This window comes from Mus caroli, chromosome X (genome assembly GCF_900094665.2).
Source record: "Mus caroli chromosome X, CAROLI_EIJ_v1.1, whole genome shotgun sequence".
Lineage (NCBI taxonomy): Eukaryota > Metazoa > Chordata > Mammalia > Rodentia > Muridae > Mus > Mus caroli.
Genome location: NC_034589.1, coordinates 35065072 through 35070333, shown reverse-complemented (window position 1 = coordinate 35070333; position 5262 = coordinate 35065072).

The following is a 5262-nucleotide window of genomic DNA, read 5'->3' as shown; positions in this document are numbered from 1 at the left end:
GATGTTGCATTAACAGGCAGGCCTAAGTCACAGTACTGAGTTAGGATGTTTACAATGATTGTTGTTGTTGTGGCAAGGTCTTATGTAGCCCAGGCTGGCCTAGAAGTCACCATGTAGTAGAGGATGAGTTTGAAGTCCTGATCCTTCTTCATGACACAGGGCAACAACAAGAAAACTGGGAGGAGTCTCAATGTAGATCCAATATTGATGGTGTCACACAAGTCAGAGATCTGGAACAAGACCAATGACTTCTTGCCATGAACGTTTGCAAGTGAATGTGTGGACAGAGGGGATAGACTGTTGGGCACACTGTGACACACTATGACTTCCACAACAAGATGATTTTCTATGATTTTTTTGCTTTGTTTTTTGTTTGTGTATGTGTTTTTTATTTGGTGGTGGAAGGCTGCAAGAGCGAAGAGCAGATATGAGGGGGTGGGAAGGTGAATGGCACTGGGGTGCATGATGTGAAACTCACAAAATATGAATAGAAAGTTAAACAGGCAGGTAGGCAGAGAGAGAGAGGGAGGGAGAGAGAGAGAGAGAGAGAGAGAGAGAGAGAGAGAGAGAGAGAGAGAGAGAGAGAGAAATCCTGAGCTTTGGTTTCTACCTCCATGAGTACTAGGATCAGAGTCATACGCGATATGCAGCCACGCACAGTCTGAACATTTTTGGAGATGGAATCTAGGGCCCTTTGGAAGCTAGGCATTCATTCTATAAACTGAACTACAGTCTTAACCCTGGACCAACTATATGTAAGTCACAGCAATTCTCTTTGAGAATCCTAAGATCTAGGATGACATCATGTTAGACTTTTGTGTTTGGGAACTTTGTAAGATGGATGCTTAGTTTTTCATTTCCAATCTCATTTTTCTTTAATAATAATAATAAAATTTAAACACACAGTTTTGTTTTTTTTTGTTTTTGTTTTTGTTTTTTTTTGGTTTTTCGAGACAGGGTTTCTCTGTATAGCCCGGCTGTCCTGGAACTCACTTTGTAGACCAGGCTGGCCTCGAACTCAGAAATCCGCCTGCCTCTGCCTCCCGAGTGCTGGGATTAAAGGCGTGCGCCACCACGCCTGGCTAACACACAGTTTTATTTTCAAATCCCACTTTAGCTTTGAGGTTTTCATTAGTTATTGAGGTATAATATTTTCAGTAGTTCTGGTGTTATGTTTTCCTGTTATGTTTTCGTTGAGCTGTGGTTTATCACAAAGTATGTTTTTGAAGTTGCCAAAGATGATCATTTTATTTATCATTTTATTACTGGTTCCCAATTTAGTCATATCAATGTGTGAAGACTGTGATCTGAATGAGAGTGATTTTTTTGCAATGTGCTCACATGTGCTTTCTTGTGCCTAGTTTATGGTTTTACAATGTTTCCTGCGGTAGGTCAAAAACAGATGACACATTCCCTCTGTATATATTAGGAAAATGAGCTCTGCTTTTCAGGTAGATGAAGTACCACGCTTTATAGGTGATTTGGCAAGTAGAACACACCATCAGTGTGGCTCAATTGGTTCCTTTGGTTTGTTACTTTCACAAATGAACACATGTGACCTTATTCATGTGTTTTGCAAAGCATGTTTATTTTCTAGTTGCTAGGTATAGTGATATATATATATATATATGTATATGTATACTTACAATACAATATGTAATAATATATAATAATATAATAGATACTGTATTGTTTAATATGTTAATATATAAATAAATATAAATACAGAATATATAAAATATATAAGTAAATATAAATATATATAAGTATATATATACACAAATTCTTGTTCTATTTTTCTTTTTCTTTTTAAAAAATATTTATTTATTTACTATATGTAAGTACACTGTAGCTGTCTTCAGTCACCCTAGAAGAGGGCATCAGATCTCATTACAGATGGTTGTGAGCCACCATGTGGTTGCTGGGATTTGAACTCACAACCTTCAGAAGAGCAGTCTGCACTCTTAACTCCTGAGCCATCTCTCCAGCCCTTGTACTATTTTTCTATCTCATCACTATTTTGTCTACTTTTATCTATCAATTCTGAAAAAGTCTCTTAATATGGAAGTAGGTTTATCTATTTCTCCTTGTAATACTGTTAGTTTTCTTCTTCACATATTTCAGAGTTGTAACTGAACACAGTTAAGATTTGGATTATTTGAAAATTGAAATTTTTTGAAAGCAACTATTTTGTCAGAGGAATGTGAATTTTTTTTTTTTTTTTTTGTTTTTCGAGACAGGGTTTCTCTTTATAGCTCTGGCTGTCCTGAATGTGAATTCTTATAGGACTTCTATTTTTTTTCTGGGTACGGTGGTGCACACTTTTAAACCCAGTGCTTGGAGGCAGGGGGTGGGGGGAATACAGCGGTGGCAGAGAAACACAGATCCAGTTCGAGATCATCCTGATCTATGTAGTGAGTTTCAGGCTACCGAGGATAAATAGAGTGACCCTGTCTCAAACAGCAAAAACAGCAGCAGCTAAAATAACAGAGTTTTACAGCACACAGCATTATACTTCAAGTTCTTTTTAAAACATGTGTGGGCCATTTGTGAAGAAATAGTATTAAGTTCATGATCTAAACTACCACTTAGAGTTTAAATGATATATATCAAAGCATGTTGAATGTCAAGATTTATCTAGACATAAAAACAAACAAACAAACAAACAAGTTACATTTCAGCCAGGCAGTGGTGGCACACGCCTTTAATCTCAGCACTTGGGAGGCAGAGGCAGGCCAATCTCTGAGTTTGAGGCCAGCCTGGTCTACAGAGTGAGTTCCAGGACAGTCAGGACTACACAGAGAAACCCTGTCTCAAAAGACAATCTAGGGGGGGGGGGGGGGGGAAAAAAAAAAAAAAAAAAGACAATCTAAGGCAAACCCAAACAATGCTATACTTAGAAAACTGCTAATTTTCTGTGGCTTGTCACTGATGGTCTCGTTGTGGCCTGGTTTTGTATAGAGTCATGTTTTAATGGGTTGTTTTAAAAACAACTAAGCAACAACAAAAAGAAAAATATGTGACAGAGACACATATGTGTTAAAATTATATATCATCTGGTTTTACAAAGAAAAAGGTTGTTGACCCCTATTCTGAAGGAAATCAGTTAGAAGAGAAAACCGCTGGCATATTAAAGTAGAAACTGTGACAGTGGGCTGGGCCAGCAGGATGACTTACGCCTCAAAGGAGGCACTGTGGTCAGAATATGTACATTTCCAAAACAGTTTCATCTGGCAAAGCTGCACTGCTCCTTAACTCTACTCCCTGGTAATTAGGCCCCCATGTGGGACTCGCGTGAAGCGGCAGAGTGGTTTGCATGTCAGCAGTTAGTGGTTTGAGCCCACTGAAATGTTAAGAAGATCTGCACTATAGATGCTGTTGATAGGTGACATCAATACATTATTTAAACACCATCTATAAAGGCATATATGAACAACCTGATTTTTTATTTGCAGAAGCCAGAATAACTAGTGAACTTTGTGTAGAGACTTATTGTAAACACGGGAAATTTAATATAACATGAATGCAGTAGGGGAACTATTTTGAGGGAGGAAAAGAGGCTTAGGAGTAGGAAGGGGACCAGTGGGGACAGATATTTGAGGGTAATGAGCAAATATGAGCAAAGTATGATGAGACATATATATGAAAATATCACAAAGAAACTCATTTTGTATGCTTATGAAAATTAATTTTTTAAAAATAAAATGGATAAAAAGGAAAACAAAATTGAAAACTGTACCTTGAACCCTATGGAATGCAAAGACTAGGATCTCTCAATCATTGCTCCCTAGCTGACCTGGGCTTCTATATTACTCCACAGTGACTTCAGTGGGAATCTTGTAGCTTGCCAGAAAGGCTTTTAATAAATAGTGAGTAACAGGCCCTTGAACAAGTGCATTCAAAGTAAAATCAGCTCAGAGTTTTTCAACATACATGGTTTCAGTGTGTTGATTAGATAGTTCCTGGCCAGTGTGCACTATATTCAAGCCACAGAAAAGCATGGTTTCCTCTCTCTAAACCAAGATGGCTACACTTCAAATTACATCCTTAGATTTTTTGGATCTTTTGTGTAGCACGAGTAGATGTGTAGGAATGTGTGCAAGCAAGTGTGCTTGTGTATAAGCCTAGGGGCCAGAGACTGATAATCAGAAAGTTTCCTCGATTACTCTCTACATATTATTTGAGAGTGTCTCTCTTACTGATTCTAGAGTCCACCAAATAGGCTCTCTGGCCAGCAAGTCCCAAGGATCCATTTGTCTCTACCTTCATGGTGCTGGCAAGTATTGCCATACCTAGCTTTTTATGTGGGTATCTGAATCCAAATTTAGGTTCTCAGGCTTGCATAGCAAGGTCTTTACTATGAATATGCATTTTAGGGCCTCAGTAAATGCTGAAGTTGTAGCTGCCTGTGGCCACATGAACTGGGTTCCCACCGGAGTTGTAAAGGAGGGAACAGCAAAAAAAAAAAAAGGAGACCAAGACAAACTGCTGATCAAGGCCCAATGTTTACTAGCAGTCTGTGCTTATAAAGGGCGAAAGTCCATCTCCTGCCGATCCACTCTTTTTTTTTTTTTTTTTTTTTTTTTTTTATTTTTTTTTTATTTTTTTTTTTTTTTTTTTTTTTGTTTTTCGAGACAGGGTTTCTCTTTATAGCTCTGGCTGTCCTGAATGTGAATTCTTATAGGACTTCTATTTTTTTTCTGGGTACGGTGGTGCACACTTTTAAACCCAGTGCTTGGAGGCAGGGGGTGGGGGGAATACAGCGGTGGCAGAGAAACACAGATCCAGTTCGAGATCATCCTGATCTATGTAGTGAGTTTCAGGCTACCGAGGATAAATAGAGTGACCCTGTCTCAAACAGCAAAAACAGCAGCAGCTAAAATAACAGAGTTTTACAGCACACAGCATTATACTTCAAGTTCTTTTTAAAACATGTGTGGGCCATTTGTGAAGAAATAGTATTAAGTTCATGATCTAAACTACCACTTAGAGTTTAAATGATATATATCAAAGCATGTTGAATGTCAAGATTTATCTAGACATAAAAACAAACAAACAAACAAACAAGTTACATTTCAGCCAGGCAGTGGTGGCACACGCCTTTAATCTCAGCACTTGGGAGGCAGAGGCAGGCCAATCTCTGAGTTTGAGGCCAGCCTGGTCTACAGAGTGAGTTCCAGGACAGTCAGGACTACACAGAGAAACCCTGTCTCAAAAGACAATCTAGGGGGGCACCTCGAAAACCCATTAATTTGTGTACGA